The sequence below is a fragment of the Pongo abelii genome, chromosome 13, assembly GCF_028885655.2.
Source record: "Pongo abelii isolate AG06213 chromosome 13, NHGRI_mPonAbe1-v2.0_pri, whole genome shotgun sequence".
NCBI classification, from domain to species: domain Eukaryota; kingdom Metazoa; phylum Chordata; class Mammalia; order Primates; family Hominidae; genus Pongo; species Pongo abelii.
The window spans coordinates 21,353,387-21,370,645 of NC_071998.2; the positions used below are offsets into that span (position 1 = coordinate 21,353,387).

At 44.8% G+C, this 17,259-nt stretch overlaps 1 protein-coding gene across 9 annotated transcripts in view; it reads left to right on the plus strand.

Moving 5' to 3' along the window:
* Positions 1–17,259, plus strand: part of RNF38 (ring finger protein 38) — a 153,089-nt gene that overhangs the window by 4,553 nt on the left and 131,277 nt on the right. The window contains exon 1 of one of the 9 annotated variants that reach the window (XM_063713931.1): positions 4,495–4,634. The exons of the other annotated variants lie outside the window; for them this stretch is intronic. The gene's annotated coding sequence lies outside the window, so the exon portion shown is untranslated. Of the gene's footprint in view, positions 1–4,494; positions 4,635–17,259 lie in introns of those variants that run through there. 9 annotated transcript variants of the gene reach the window in all.

A 17,259-nucleotide genomic window follows, 5' to 3' on the forward strand; every position in this document is an offset into this window, starting at 1 on the left:
GCACCTTTGGAACTGTTAGTCCAGCTGTAACTAACAGTTTCATCCATATGCATTGTGGGCTTTACCATGAGGTCTGGGTTGGTGCTTGCCCTAGGGGCTTCAAGAGTTCTCCATGTGAACTTTTCATGGGAAGGGGCTTTTCATCACCATGCTCAGCTGAACCAAAGAGCACAGCTTAAAATAGTAAACTTTGTTATGAGGCTGGAGAAATATGTACAGAATAAGCTATTTAGAAAATACCATTGTCGGCCTGGCACAGTGGCTCACCTGTGGTCAGGCGGGTGGATCACCTGAGGTCAGGAGTTCAAGACCAGCCTGGCCAACATGGTGAAACCCCGTCTCTACTAACAATAGAAAAATTAGCTGGGCATGGTGGTGCATGCCTGTAATCCCAGCTACTTTGGAGGCTGAGGCAGGAGAATCGCTTGAACCCGGGAGGTGGAGGTTGCAGTGAGCTGAGATCAGGCCACTGCACTCCAGCCTGGGCAACAGAGTGAGACTCTGTCTCAAAAAAAAAAAAAAAAAAAAAAAAAAAAGTCTGGGCACAGTGGCTCACACCTGTAATCCCAGCACTTTGGGAGGCCGAGGTGGGCGGATCACCTGAGGTTGGGAGTTCGAGACCAGCCTGGCCAACATGGAGAAACCCCGTCTCTACTAAAAATACAAAATTAGCCAGCCGTGGTGGTACATGCCTATAATCCCAGCTACTTGGGAGGCTGAGGCAGGAGAATCGCTTGAACCCAGGAAGCAGAGGTTGCTGTAAGCCGAGATTGCACCATTGCACTCCAGCCCGGGCAACAAGAGCGAAACTTCATCTCAAAAAAAAAAAAAAAAAAAGACAAAAGTATCTGGTAAATGGAGGAGAGAAAGTATAGTACCTATGTGCCACATTTGCTCTTGTCTTCTTACAGTGCTCACTTGGAGGGGTAAATGCAGTTATTTTTCTCTTCCTGTTTCCCCCTGCACTAGCATTCCTGAAGACCTGAGGGTTTTTAGCCAATTTTGAAAATATTTACCCATTTGTATTTTCCATTAAGTGGTTGTTTACGCTTCCTGCTGTTTCATTTCTTCTTGGAGAAAGAGGAGGGGGGAGTACAAACCAAGGACAAGACCGGACTTCCTACTGCTTTTGGAAATAATGGCAGAGTTTTTCAGAACAGTTGTCGTGGATGAATGCTGTTCTGGGGGCTCAAGGGAGAGATACATTTGAAGTGGTTTCTGTTGTCTTTTTTATTATTATTTTTAAACATGATTGAGGGTGGTGGGATAGGATGTTTCAATTTGCTTATGCTGCTGTCTTGGAGGAATTTTTTAAAAGAAATTATGTGTTAAAAAACTAAAGATGTTTAACAAAAGTGGTCTTTTGCCCACAGAAGGAAAATAAACAATTCCTACCTGCAGGCCTTACCCAGAGTGGTTTCAGTTTTTTTCCTGTTCTACTTAAATGGATATTAGCGCTGTTGTTGGGACTGCTTAGAACAGTTAACTGCAGTGATGTTGGACAGGTGGAAGAGTAGAATGATGGGAGTATATTAGGGTTTATCAATAGTTAATGCTGTCGAAAGCTATCACTAGCTGGTGAGGTGGCTCACGCCTGTAATCCCAGCACTTTGGGAGGTCAAGGCGGGTGGATCACCTGAGGTCAGGAGTTTGAGACCAGCCTGGCCAACATGGTGAAACCCTGCCTCTACTAAAAATACAAAAATTAGCCGGGCGTGGTGGCACGCACGTGTAATCTTAGTTACTTGAGAGGCTGAAGCAGGAGAATCGCTTGAACCCAGGAGGCGGAGGTTGCAATGAGCCAAGATTGCACCATTGCACTCCAGCCTGGGTGACAGAGCAAGACTCTGTCTCAAAAAAAAAGAAAAAGCTATCACTTCGTTTTCTGCTTTTGTGGTAAAATATGCATAGAAATAAGGGAGCGAGATATTGTGAGTTTTGGTGCATATACTGATCCTTTGACTTTGTTGAGAAATGTAGGGAAGTAGTAGTAAGAGGACCAACTATATACATGGAAGAGGCCGAGTGTGGTGGCTCACGCCTGTAATCCCAGCACTTTGGGAGGCCGAGGCGGGTGGATAACTTGAGCTAGAGTTTGAGACCAGCCTGGGCAACATGGTGAAACCCTGTCTTTACTAAAAATACAAAAATTAGCTGGGTGTGGTGGCACTTGCCTGTAATTTCAGCTGCTTGGGAGGCTGAGGCAGGAGAATCGCTTGAGCCTGGGAGGTGGAGATTGCAGTGAGTCAAGATGGTGCCACTGCCCTCTCCGGCCTGGGGAACAGAGTGAGACCCTGTCTCAAAAAAAAAAAAAAAAAGAGAGAAAACTATATACATGGAAAGAAGAATAGCAAGCAGTTAGGTAGTAGGACAATTTGTAGTGCTTTTGGGATATTCTTGGAGTTGAAAAGTTGCCTGTCCATTCTGCTTCTGCATCTTGGATTTTAGTGGCTGCAGATGCTGCATGCTGACCTTCTGTTGAAATTTGTTTTATTGTCAGAAAACTAAAAAGTGAGCAGTTTCTCAGACTAAACAGAAGTAGAGTAGGCAGAAAGTAAAACAGGTATTCATTTAATAATCACATTTACGGGGCCAGTCGCAGTGGCTCACGTCTGTAATCTCAGCACTTTGGGAGGCCGAGGTAGGTGGATCACTTGAGCTCAAGAGTTTGAGACCAGCCTGGGCAACATGGTGAAACTCTGTCTCTACTAAAAATACAAAAATTAGCTGGGCGTGGTGGTGTGCACCTGTAGGCCCAGCTACTCGGGAGGCTGAGGCAGGAGAATCACTTGAACCTGGGAGGCGTAGCTTGCAGTAAGCCGAAATCACACCACTGCACTCCAGCCTGGGCGACAGAGTGAGACTCCATCTCAAAAAAAAAAATCACATTTACAGATAGAGAAGAGTTGGAACTCATACTTAAAGAGATGGGGTCTTGCTATGTTGCCCAGGGTGGTCTTGAACTCCTGAGCTCAAGTAATCCTCCTGCCTCGACTTCCCTAAGTGCTAGGATTACTACAGGAATGAGCCACTATGCCCGGCTGGGACTCATAATTAATAAAAAGTATTTTTCATTTGACTTTTGTGCTATCTTGTTGTTAAAACTTTTTTTTTATAGATTTGTCTTCCTATGTAGATTTTTATTGCCACCTCAATACATCTTTGAGCATCTACCGAGTGCCAGTAATGCCAATACTAACCACTGGTTAATTAGGATGATAGCTTTTGTTGTCAAAACTTCCTCACTTAAGGTCTTGAGAATCACATAGCGGGGTGCAATTCAAGACAGTTATTGCTTGCTTTTCTCCCAAATTTCTTGCTTCCTTCTGCTCCCTGGTCTTCTGGGCATGGTGATTTTGCCCATCTGCCAGGATAAGCCCTGCTTCTCTCCACCCCCACATGGGAGGAGATGCAGAAGCTCAACAGAACCCTGGCTGGTCATTACAAGTAAATTCCCACAAACAATATTGAACTAGAACTGAGGGCCACCATAGTGGCTCCAGTTCCTCTTCCTCTGTTGCTACCACCCACTCTTTTCTGTGGAGCCTGGAGGGCACTCTCCCTCCACCATTATACAAAGAAGCTTTGTGCTCTGAGGATGTTCTAAAGGCGGGATTGCTGTAATTATAATTCCCTAGGCACAACCAAGTAGTGGGGGCAGGCGGGGTAAAGATGGTATCCAAGTACTTGTTGGTAGGGAGAAGTCAGGCAGGGATTAAAAATCATCTGGAGACAGTACCCAAAGTGGATAATGGAGCATTGTGGTTAATAGTGACAGGAACGTGTTTAAGCGAATACATTTCAGAGTTTTAAATTATAATACTTGCAGCTTTAAAAAAGGACAAGACTGAGCTTGGAACCTTTTTCTTTTTTTTAAGTCTGAAATTGTAACTTAAAAGTACTTTAGAGGAAAATATATAGAAATCTGGGTCTACTTTGCCTTATGTTTGTGTTACCAGAATGATTGATTGCCCACAAAAGCCAAATACATAACTTGCTTATTCTCCCAGGGATGCGCCCATTAATCTTTTTTTTTTTTTTTTTTTTTTTTTTGAGACAGCGTTTCACTCTTGTTGCCCAGGCTGGAGTGCAATGGCACCATCTCGGCTCACCGCAACCTCCGCCTTCTGGGTTCAAGCCATTCTCCTGCCTTAGCCTCCCGAGTAGCTGGAATTACAGGCATGCGCCACCAAGCCTGGCTAATTTTGTATTTTTAGTAGCGACGGGGTTTCTCCATGTTGGTCAGGCTGGTCTCGAACTCCTGACCTCAGGTGATCTGCCCTCCTCGGCCTCCCAAAGTGCTGGAATTACAAGTGTGAGCCACCGTGCCTGGCCAATCTTCTTGTTTTTTTGTTTTTTTTGTTTTTTTTAAATACTTACCTTTTTGGGAAGTGATTTCTCCCTATTGCCACCAGAAAAAAATCAGTTTATCTGGGGATGTATGCTTAATAAACTCTCTCTCTTTTTTTTTTTCTTTTTTTTTTTTTTTGAGACGGAGTCTTGCTGTGTCGCCCAGGCTGGAGTGCAGTGGCATGATCTCTGCTCACTGCAAGCTCCGCCTCCCAGGTTCACGCCATTCTCCTGCCTCAGCCTCCCGAGTAGCTGGGACTACAGACGCCCGCCACCACACCCGGGTAATTTTTTGTATTTTTAGTAGAGACGGGGTTTCACCGAGTTAGCCAGGATGGTCTCAGCCTCCCAAAGTGCTGGGATTACAGGCTTGAGCCACCACGTCTGGTAATAAACACTTATATCAACCATTCTATGTCATGATGTGCTTCTAAGAAGTCTTGTTGGCAATCTTTTAGTGAAAACTTTTTTCTTAATATGTTAATTATTACTGTATTACTTGTTATTGGTATCTCAAACTGCTGTTTTCTGTTTGTTTGTTTTTTTGTTTTTTGAGACAAGGTCTTGCTTTGTTGCCCACTCTGGAGTGCAGTGGAAGTGGTAATCATAGCTCACTGCAGCTTCCATCTCCCAGGCTCAAGCAGTCCTTCCACCTCAGCCTCCTGAGTAGCTGGGACAATGAGTGTGACAACTACGCTAACCTTTTTTTTTGGAGACAGAGTCTCCCTCTGTCACCCAGGCTGGAGTGCGGTGGTGCGATCTCAGCTCACTACAAGCTCCGCCTCCCAGGTTCACGCCATTCTCCTGCCTCAGCCTCTCGAGTAGCTGGGACTACAGGCACCCGCCACCATGCCCGGCTAATTTTTTGTATTTTTTAGTAGAGACGGGGTTTCACCATGTTAGCCAGGATGGTCTCGATTTCCTGACCTCGTGATCCGCCCGCCTCAGCCTCCCAAAGTGCTGGGATTACAGGCGTGAGCCACCACGCCCGGCCAACTACACTAACCTTTTACACTTTTTTGTGACATGGAGGTTTCACTATGTTGCCTAGGCTGGTCTCGAACTCCTGGGCTCAAGTGATCCTCCCACCTTGGCCTCCTAAAGTGCTGGGATTATAGGCATGAGTGACCATGCCCAGCCTGTTTTATTGTTGTATTTTGTAAGAAATACACCAAAGAATTGACTGCAAGGTAATCTTTTTTTTTTTTTTTTTTTTGAGACAAGTCTCGCTCTGTCACCCAGGCTGGAGTGCAGTGGCACGATCTCGGCTCACTGCAACAACCTCTGCCTCCCAGGTTCAAGCAATTCTCTGCCTCAGCTTCCCGAGTGGCTGGAATTATAGGCACCCACCACCACGCCCGGCTAATTTTTTTGTATTTTTAGTAGAGATGGGGTTTCACCATCTTGACCAGGCTGGTCTTGAACTCCTGACCTTGTGATCCACCCGCCTCAGCCCCCCAAAGTGCTGGGATTACAGGCGTGAGCCATCGCGCCTGGCCAATAATCTTTAGACTTTAAGACTGTAAACTTCAGGAGTCCATTCTCAGGATGAGGGTGGCCCTGTTTGTTGCTGTAATTAGCATTGACGTCTATGGTGTACAGGTAGATAGTGTGTACTCCATGGAAACCTATGGCTACTGAAAGCTGTCCTTTCCTCCAATTACTTGGAGTCAAGTTAGGAGTTAGACCTTTATTCTTACCCGCCAGCATAATTTTGTCCTGGATTAGGAAACGGCTATAATCCCAGGACTTTGGGAGGCCAGAGTGGGTGGATCACCTGAGGTCAGGAGTTCGAGACCAGCCTGGCCAACATGGTGAAATCCGGTTTCTACTAAAAATACAAAAAAAAATTAGCTGGGCACAGTGGTGGGCGCCTGTAATCCCAGCTACATGGGAGGGAGGCTGAGGCAGGAGAATCACTGGAACCCAGGAGGCAGAGGTTGCAGTGAGCCAAGACCATGCCATTGTGCTCCAGCCTGGGCAACAAGAGCTAAACTCCATCTCAAAAAAAAAAAAAAAAAAAAGACTGTCTGGTAGTCCATTAAAAAGATATTGCCCAAATAATCCTTTGAAAAGGCTGTACCAATTTGACAGCTAAATTTTATGAGACTTTAAAATACATAAGGTTTGGCTGGGTGGAATGGCTCATGCCTATAATCCTAGCACTTTGGGAGGCTGAGGTGGGCGGGTCACCTGAGGTCAGGAGTTCATGACCAGCTTGGCCAAGGGGAAACCCTGTCTCTACTAAAATACAAAAATTAGCCAGGCATGATGGTGGGTGCCTGTAATCCTAGTTACTAGGGAGACGGGAGACTCATTTGAACCCAGGAGACCATGGTTGCAGTGAGTCGAGATCATGCCACTACACTCTAGCCTGGGTGGCTGAGCGAGACTCGGTCTCAAAAACAAAACAAAATCCTGTTTTAATTAAGTATGTTGATTAGCAATGACTTATTTTAGCTTTATTGTAAACTATAATCTAGGTTATTTGCCTCATTTATAATTTATATTTCTTTCTTTTTTTTTTTTTTTTTTTTGAGACAGAGTCCTGCTCTGTCACTCAGGCTGGATTACAGTGGCATTATCTCGGCTCACTGCAACTTCCACCTCCTGGGTTCAAGCAGTTCTCCTGTTTCAGCCTCCAGAGTAGCTGGGACTATAGCCACCACGCCTAGCTAATTTTTGTATTTTTAGTAGAGATGGGCTTTCACCATATTGGCCAGGTTGATCTCGAACTCCTGACCTTGTGATCCGCCTGCCTCAGCCTCCCAAAGTGCTGGGATTACAGGTGTGAGCCACCGCACCCGGCTAGTTTATATTTCTTTAGGGGATTAACCCCTGTCTCTATTTTACTGCTCTCTGTTGGCCACTAAAAAATAATGATTTGAGGCCGGTCATGGTGGCTCACGCCTGTAATCCCAGCACTTTGGGAGGCCAAGGTGACGGATCATCTGAGGTCAGGAGTTCGAGACCAGCCTGGCCAACATGGTGAAAACCTGCCTCTACTAAAAATACAAAAACTTAGCCAGGCGTGGTGGTGGGCGCCTGTAATCTCAGCTCCTTGGGAGGCTGAGGCAGGAGAATTGCTTGAACCCAGGAGATGGAGGTTGTAGGAGCTGAGACGATGCCACTCCACTCCAGCCTGGGTGACAGAGGGAGACTCTGTCTCACACACATACAAAAAGATAATGATTAATAATAATAATTACTAATATTAATAATTTGGTAAACATTTGTTGAGTGCTTACTATGTACTAGGCACAGTGAGGATTTCAGAGATAATTCAGATATGCATCAGTTCAATGATAGATTATGACAGTGTTAGCAAAACAAATGCATTTTTGGGATTGCAAAAACATCACAATTGCATTAATAGTAATAAGATTTTTTTTTTTTTTTGAGGCAGAGTCTCACTCTGTTGCCCAGGCTGGAGTGAAATGGTGCTCTCTCTGCTCACTGCAACCTCCATCTCCTAGGTTCAAGCAATTCTCCTGCCTTAGCCTCCCGAGTGGGTAGCTCGGACGACAAGTGCACACAACCATGCCCAGCTAATTTTTGTATTTTGTAGTAGAGACGGGTTTTCGCCGTGTTGGCCAGGCTGGTCTCAAACTCCTGGGTTCAAGTGATCCACCTGCCTCGGCCTCCCAAAGTGCTGGGATTACAGGCGTGAGCCACAGTGCTGGGCTTAATGATATGATTTGATAACCTTGATAACCTTGCCAAAGCACATATTTAGATCAAATATTTAAGTGGCTGCTTTCTAAGTAAAAGCCATATTTTTTGGTCTGGCATTGAGGGCCAGCATTCTTGGGTCCTCATTATTCTAGTCTTTACTGTTCTTCATCATAAATATTGTTCTCCAGGGAAATAGAACAACACCTTTTCGCCCACCTGTGTGTGATTTTTCTTTTTATTTTATTTTATTTTTTTGAGACGGAGTCTTGCTCTGTCGCCCAGGCTGGAGTGCAGTGGCGCGATCTCGGCTCACTGCAAGCTCTGCCTCCTGGGTTCACGCCATTCTCCTGCCTCAGCCTCCCGAGCAGCTGAGACTACAGGCGCCCGCCACCATGCCCGGCTAATTTTTTTTGTATTTTTAGTAGAGACGGGGTTTCACCATGTTCGCCAGGATGGTCTCGATCTCCTGACCTCATGATCCGCCCACCTCGGCCTCCCAAAGTGCTGGGATTACAGGCATGAGCCACTGTGCCCAGCCCTGTGTGTGATTTTTCTACCTCTGTTCCTTTGATTGTTACTTCAGCCTATAATGCCTCTTTTTCCTTCAGTTCCTTTTCTAAATTCTACCTATTTTTAAATATCTGATAATAGTGGTCACTTATTGTGTGCTTATTATTTAAGGTTCTACTCTAAGTATTTCATGTGGATTAATTCATTTAATCCTCACTGCAGTCCCCTAAGGGACTCATACTTAATTGTACAGATGAAACTGGAGCACACAGGTTAAACAGCTCGCTGGAGATGATACAGCTATTAAGAGTGTTTACCTGGGATATGAACCCAGGTAGTCTAGTGCCAGAATCTGTACTTTTAGCCATCATGCTTTACTGCATCTTACTTTACAGATAGCCTCCGAAAACACAGCAAGTAGTTTTGATAACAAAAGACTGAATATAAGCAAAGTTGATCACTATTTTAGCCGATGAAGAGAATTTGCAGTCTTTTGTTTTGCCTTTGTCTCTCCTGAGAAATAACTTTGTTTTTAAGTTCTGAATTACTATGCTAGGGTTTCTTTTTTTTGAGACGGAGTCTTGCTCTGTCGCCCAGGCTGGAGTACAGTGGCGTGATCTTGGCTCACTGCAAGCTCCGCCTCCCAGGTTCTCGCCATTCTCCTGCCTTAGCCTCCCAAGTAGCTGGGACTACAGGCGCCTGCCACCACGCTGGGCTAATTTTTTGTATTTTTAGTAGAGATGGGGTTTCACCGTGTTAGCCAGGATGGTGTCGATCTCCTGACCTCGTGATCTGCCTGCCTCGGCCTCCCAAAGTGCTGGGATTAGAGGCATGAGCCACTGCGCCCCGTCTGTGCTAGGGTTTTAAAAATTGAGGTTTTTTTTTTTTTTTTTTCGAGGTGGAGTCTTGCTCTGTTGCCCAGGCTGGAATGCAGTGGCATGATCTCAGCTCGCTGCAACATCCGCCTCCCAGGTTCAAGCAATTCTCTGCCTCAGCCTCCTGAGTAGTTGGGATTACAGGCTCCCGCCACCACACCCGGCTAATTTTTTTGTATTTTTAGTAGAGACGGGGTTTCACCATCTTGGCCAGGATGGTCTTGAACTCCTGACCTTGTGATCCACCTGCCTCGGCCTCCCAAAGTGCTGGGATTATAGGCGTGAGCCACTGCGCCCAGCCAAAAATTGAGTTTTTAAATCATTCATTACTTGGTCACATCAAGAGTAGGAGTACCTGCATCAGACTGGTACACTTATTTATTTATTTATTTAATATCTTTTTTGAGACAGAGTTTCGCTCTTGTTGCCCAAGCTGGTGTGCAGTGGTGCAATCTTGGCTCACTGCAACCTCCACCTCTTGGGTTCAAGCAATTCTCCTGCCTCAGCCTCCCAAGTAGCTGGGATTACAGGTGTGCACCACCATGCCTGGCTAATTTTTTGTATTTTTAGTAGAAACGAGATTTCACCGTGTTAGCCAGGCTGGTCTTGAACTCCTGAACTCAGGTGATCCGCCTGCCTCAGCCTTCCAAAGTGTTGGGATTACAGGCATGAGCTACTGCGCCCAGCTATTTATTTTTAAAAATGGGGTCTCACTATGTTGTCCAGGCTGGACTTGAACTCCTGGGTTCAAGTAATCCTCCTGCCTCAGCCTCCTGAGTAGCTGGGACTGCACCCCCAGCTGTGCCCAGCACTGGATTCTCTTTATTTTTTTTATTTATTGTGTTTATTTATTTTTGGAGATGGAGTTTCGCTCTTGTCACCCTGGCTGGAGTGCAATGGCATGATCTTGGCTCACTGCAGCCTCCGCCTCCTGGGTTCAAGTGATTCTCCTGCCTCAACCTCCCGAGTAGCTGGGATTAAAGGCGTGTGCCACTACACCTGGCTAATTTTTGTATTATTAGTAGAGACAGAGTTTTAGCATCTTGGCCAGGCTGGTCCTGAACTCCTGACCTCAGGTGATCCACTCGCCTCGGTCTCTCAGAGTGCTGGGATTACAAATGAGAGCCACCATACCCAGCCCTGGATTCTCTATAAATCAGGCATATTTAAGTTACTTCTTAGAAAAGGTCCCATGCTCTGTGATTCTCAACATTAGATCTTAACTGAGTGCTTGTTTGGGCACTTAAACAGATGAAGAAAAACTTCTTGGCTGGGCTTGGTAGTTCAGTATCTCATCTATATTGTGGGCTTAATAGGTATTGGTGGGCCATCCTGGGAACCTACCATTTAGAAAATGATCTATGGCAAAATGGGCTTCTAAGGTCAAAGCCAGATTATATAAACTTTTGGAATAAGGCCTGTTTTTTATTTGAGTGCTGCTAACTGCTGGCCAGGGATGTCAAATCTTTTGTCTTCTCTGGGCCACGTTGAAAGAATTGTCTTGGACCATACATAAAATACACTTGAAGAAAGTTTATGAATTTGTGTTGGGCTGTATTCAAAGCCATCCTGGGCTATGGGTTAGACAAGCTTGGTTTATGGATACCTAGGAAGGAAAAATGAATTCTCTGCCTTTCAAAATTACTAAACTGTGGAATTAATTCATAGGAGGAAGATATTGATTGTATACAGGCAGGATAAAAACTGATTAATCCAGATAACTGAAGAGTTTCTACACACTCACTGTTTTTAGTTTTTTAAATAACCTTAGGTTTAGACCATATCTAGAGATTGATATGTTTGGTGGCTCTTAAGACATTGTTGACTGTCTTTGCTAATGGCAGGAATGTAAGTCAAGAACTCTTGTAATTGAATTATCTAATACTTTTATTAAAACTGCATATATAGTTGAAAACAAATTGTTATTTTAAAATTGTTTTTTTTAAATTGATATTTTAAAGCTTCAAGTAAAAGCTACCATTATTTGCTAAAAAAAGAAACATTCCTCCTCCCCAAACAAATCCAAGAAGCAAAGCAAGAAGTGAAAATATTTGACTTTTTAAAGTGAATTTGTAAATTGGATGTGGTGGCTCACCTGTAATCCCAGCTACTTGGGAGGCTGAGGTGGGAGGATGACTTGAGGCCAGATGTTTGAGACCATCCCGGGCAACATAGCAAGACTCCATTCCTAAAAAGAAGTAAAGTAAATTTATGTGCAACTCATGAATTCTGTGTTGAGATAAAAACTGAAGTTTACAATTTGACTCCGGAATGTTTAGTTAGTACTATACATCTTTTGAGTCTAATTGACAGGGTAAGTTTTGTTTTGTTACTTTGAGATGAGTCACTATTTTGCCCAGGCTGGCCTGGAACTCCTGGGCTCAGGCGATCACTTCAGTCTCTGGAGTAGCTGGGATTACCGCTTTAGAAGTGATTTTGACAAGTTATTCTGGAACTGTGTTGGAGAAGTTTAAAAAAGGTTGGGGTGGGAGTCTAAATCAAGCTAGTTTTACCATACCAGGATCTTTTTATAGCACATTTGAGATGTAAACATGTTTCCTTTTGAAATTTGGTAGAATAGTTATATTATTTTTCCCAATGCTATGTGATTAAAAACACAAGGCTCAAATTTATTTTTAAGGCTTGATTAAAACCTCTTGTTTCTATGGAAGAAAAGTTATTACATTGAAAGGGGGCTTTAGAAATTTTAATTCCAAGATTGCTTTAAGAAGAGAGAGGCAAGTCAAATTGGATATGGGCCTCACAGAATTGACCTTGCTACTTCCTGGGTCTGGGAAACTGAGGGGGCTATGTTGCATTGGGGCGGGGCGGAAGCCTGGTAGGAGCTAGAAGTGAAACTGGAAGTGCCTTAAAAAAGCCCATCGTTGTGTTAGGCTGAGTCAAGCTGGATTGAGCAGTGAGACAGTACAATTCTTAGGCATAAATATGTACGCAGTTCACCTGTAGATTTGCTGGAAGAGCTGACATGTTTGCAGTACAACAGACCAGAGAAGTCTCTGGAGGAAAATGAGAGAGAAGCAAAGGGAGAGATGGAGTTAGGGGCCTTCGGGTTCAGATTTTGAGATAAAATCTATGAGTCTTTGAGAGAGGCAGCAGGAAGTTAAAGGTGAACTACTGGAAATAGTTTTCCTTCCTCCATGCTGTATGGAGGTGGGGGCTGCTGCATGGAAGTGGGGGCTAGATGTTGGTAAAGGTGTCCTTGTTCGAGCAGAGAAGGTAAGGTATATCCCCTTGGTTGGTTTGTTTTAAGGTGATGGATTCCTACTACAATATTAGCAATACAAACAAAGGTTAGACAATCTTGGTAATTTTATTATGCCTGGGGTTAAAATTGAAATTCCCTTATTTTAAAAGAAAAATAACTTATGACATAACAGTGACATCTAAGTGGAATAAATTTCCATGGCAGTTTAATGGTAGTTGTGTGCTTTCTGTCACACATACAACATACTCTAACTAGGGCATGCAGTGCTCTTTTTCCCACAGGATTGGTAAGTGATAGATTCATATTCAAAGAGATAAAAACCACTGCTCTTTCAGCGGGCCTCCCCTACCTCCCATTCCCAGAAACCACTCAGACACTGTGTGGATGGGTGCGAAGCATTATGGATTGGGGGTTATGGTTTGTGGCCGTGAGGTAGACCAGGGGGATCTTGTTAAAATGCCGATTTCTGGCAAGGCATCAGGTGATGGTGAAGAAAGTTTTGAGTACCAGGAGGTAGAGTAGTGGTTCTTAGACTTTAAAAGCTGGACACCCCCACCAGTGCTTTTGATTCACCTCACTGGGTGGGGCCTGCAGTTTTCATTTTAAACAGGTTCCTAGGTGACGCTAATGCAGATGAAGGGCAGGGTGTGTTCTGAGAGCCACTGTGGTGGAGTAGAAACAACTGAGGAGAATCAAGCCCATCCATCTCATCCTGGCTTCTTGAGCATTATTTCCTTTTTCTTTCTGTTTGTTTTGAGACAGGGTTTCACTCTGTCACTCAGGCTAGAGTGCAGTGGCACAGTACTGGCTCACTGCAGTCTCGATCTCCCCAGGCTCCAGTGACCCTCCCTCCACAGCCTCCCAAGTAGCTGGGACTGCAGGTAGGTGCCACTACTCCTGGCTAATTTTTTGTATTTTGTAGTAGAGACGGGTTTTCGCCGTGTTGGCCAGGCTGGTCTCAAATTCCTGGGCTCAAGTGATCCACCTGCCTTGGCCTCCCAAAGTGCTGAGATTACAGGTGTGAGCCACCGCACCAGGCTTTGAACATTATATATATTTTTTATTTTTTATTGAGTTGGAGTTTCGCTCTTGTTGCCCAGGTTGGAGTGCAATGGCGCCATCTTGGCTCACCACAACCTCCACCTCCCGGGTTCAAGCAATTCTCCTGCTTCAGCCTCCTGAGTAGCTGGGATTACAGGCATATGCCACCACGCCTGGCTAATTTTTTGTATTTTTAACAGAGATGGGGTTTCTCCATATTGGTCAGGCTGGTCTCGAACTCCCGACCTCAGGTGATTCGCCCGCTTCAGCCTCCCAAAGTGCTGGGATTATAGGTGTGAGCCACTGTGCCTGGCCCTTGAACATTATTTTCTAACTGAACTGAAAATAGTGGGGAAAAAAAAGATTGAACAAAGTAGTAGAGTAATACCATTCATGTTAAACGAATAGCACTCCATAAAACACTTCTCTGTATTTTACTGTCATATGTCTCTCTGTCTGTATAGAAAGGGCCAACAGTAAACCCCACCTAACTGATAACAAAAATGATTACTTCTGGAGAGAAGGATCCAGGATTATGGAGGGTGGGACTTCAGGTTTCTATGTAAGGTTTTACTTTTTTGAGATGGACTCTTGCTCTGTCGCCCAGGCCAGAGTCCAGTGGTGCGATCTCGGCTCACTGCAACCTCCGCCTCCTGGGTTCAAGCAATTCTTCTGCCTCAGCCCCCTGAGTAGCTGGGACTACAGGCACCTGTCACCATGCCCGGCTAATTTTTGTATTTTTAATAGAGACAGGGTTTCCCCGTATTGGTCAGGCTCGTCTTGAACTCCTGACCTTGTGATCCACCCGCCTCAGCCTCCCAAAGTGTTGGGATTACAGGCGTGAGCCACTGCGCCCGGCCTAATTTTTTTTTATTTTTTGAGACAGAGTTTTGCTCTTGTTGCTCAGACTGGAGTGCAGTGGCATGATCTCGGCTCACTGCAACGTCTGCCTACCAGGTTCAAGCAGTTCTCATGCCTCAGCCTCCCGAGTAGCTGGGATTACAGGCACCCGCCACCACGCCCGGCTAATTTTTGTATTTTTAATAGAGACGGGGTTTCGCCATGTTGGCCAGGCTGGTGTCAAACTCCTAACCTCAAGTGATCCACCTGCCTCAGCCTCCCAAAGTGCTGGGATTACAGGCGTGAGCCACCATGCCAGGCTCATGTATTTAATTTTATAAAAAGTTAAAAGAAATCTGGGCTGGATATCTTTTCTTTACCTCTCCAGATCCATCCTCTACTCTTTTCTACCTGGCTCTTTGCCCCAAATAAAGAACTCTTAGGCCCTCTGGATTGAAGGGCCAAAGGAGAAGGAGGTCAGAATATTTATCCCTTCACCTCTCAGGGTAGCATGTATTATATACCTGGATTCTGCGTTCTGGTAATCTCTGTCTCCTATCTTCTTTGGGACTTCTAGAAACAATACTTGTTCTGCTTTTTTTTTTTTTTTTTAAAAGACAGAATATTGCTCTGCCCAGAAGGCTGGAGTACAGTGGTGCGATCATGGCCCACTGCAGCATTGAGCTTCTGGGCCCAAGCAGTCTTCCCACCTCAGCCTCTTGAGTAAGGACGGACAGGCGCGTGCCACCACAACTGGCTAGTTTCTAAACATTTTTTGTAGAGGTGGAATCTTGCTGTGTTTCCTAGACTAGTCTTGAACTCCTGAGCTCACTCAGTCTTCCCACCTCGGCATCCCAAAGTGCTGGGATTACAGGTGTGAGCTACTGGTGCTCAGCCTTGTTCTGCCTTTACTAGTCATGATTTCTGTTCCATCCCCATGGTTTCTGTAGTCTCTACCCTCCAACTTTGTAATTATTTCTTTTATAAACAAACCCTTCTCAGATTATTCTAATTTGTATTTGCCATCTCTTTACTTTTGGGACCTGACTGATGGACCCTCTATTCTTATTCCTCTCCCCACTATAATCCCAGAGGTGGTAACAGGTACCATTTTGGTGTGTGTCCACAAATTACCCGTGTGAGAGGCGCAGGCATTTGTGTATAGAGATGATGCATGGAAGTGTACATTAATTGTTGAAAAAGCTGTAGTGGGTTTTATTATTGCTGCTAATGGTGTTATTCTTGGTAGTGATGTTATATCCCAAATGGCCTGACCCACCCAGTTAGTGACTCTTGAAGCAGAGAGCAGCAGAATCATAATCTGACCTCCTTATTGTCATATTGAGGAAACAGGCCCACAGAGGGCTAGGCTCTTCTCTCAGGCCCCATAGCTCAGAGCTGCGGCCTCCTTGCACTGGGCTGTTTTCTCTTGCTGCATAATTACTCTCCTTAATTCAGTGATATTCAAAGTATTTTGAATATATACTCTGAAAATCTTGAAAAATTTGAAGTAGACATCTAATTTTTTTCATAATTTTAAATAGTTGGAAAAGATAATTTCACTATTACTGTTATGTATATGTGTGTGTGTGTATATATGTGTGTGTGTGTATATATGTATATGTAATAGCAATCAGATTAGTTGCAGTTTTTTTTTTTTTTTGAGATGCTCTATCACCCAGGCTGGAGTGCAGTGGCGTGATCTCGGCTCACTGCAACCTCCGCCTCCCGGGTTCAAGCAATTCTCTGCCTAAGCCTCCCGAGTAGCTGAGATTACAGGTGCCCGCCACCAAGCCTCGCTAATTTTTGTATTTTTAGTAGAGACAGGGTTTCACCATCTTGGCCAGGCTGGTCTTGAACTCTGACCTCGTCATCCACCCTCCTCGGCCTCCTGAAGTGCTAGGATTACAGGCATGAGCCACCACGCCTGGTGTAGTTGCTATTATTTTTTAAATGATCGTCTTTTAAAGAATGTATTCAGCCAGGCGTGGTGGCTCACGCCTGTAATCCAGCACTTTGGGAGGCTGAGGCAGGTGGATCACCTGAGGTGAGGAGTTCGAGACCAGCCTGGCCAACATGGTGAAACCCCATCTCTACTAAAAATGCCAAAACTAGCCCAGCGTGGTGGCAGGCGCCTGTAATCCCAGCTATCTGGGGGGCTGAGGCAGGAGAATTGCTCGAACCCGGGAGGTGGAGGTTGCAGTGAGCAGAGATCGCACCATTGCACTCCAGCCTGGGGAACAAGAGCGGGATTTTGTCTCAAAAAAAAAAAAAAAAAAATCTATTCTTGGATTTATTATTTGTATATTTTTGTATACTAATTCAGGAATTTCTCTTCTCTTTATTAAATTTTGTCTTTATGCCTTTTTTTTTTTTTTCTTTGAGACAGAGTTTCACTCTTGTCACCCAGGCTGCAGTGCAATTGCGTGATCTCGGCTCACTGCAGCCTCCACCTCCTGGGTTCAAACGATTCTCCTGCCTCGGCCTCCTGAGTAGCAGGGATTACAGGCATGTGCCACCACGCCCGACTAATTTTTGTATTTTTAGTAGAGACAGGGTTTCTCCATGTTGACCAGGCTGGTCTCAAACTCCTGACCTCAGGTGAACCGCCTGCCTCGGCCTCCCAAAGTGCTGTGATTACAGGCGTGAGCCACCACAACTGGCTATCTTTATGCCTTTTTAAATTTTTTTATAAGTAGACATTATTGTCTTCAGATTACAAAAATATACATGGCAAAATTT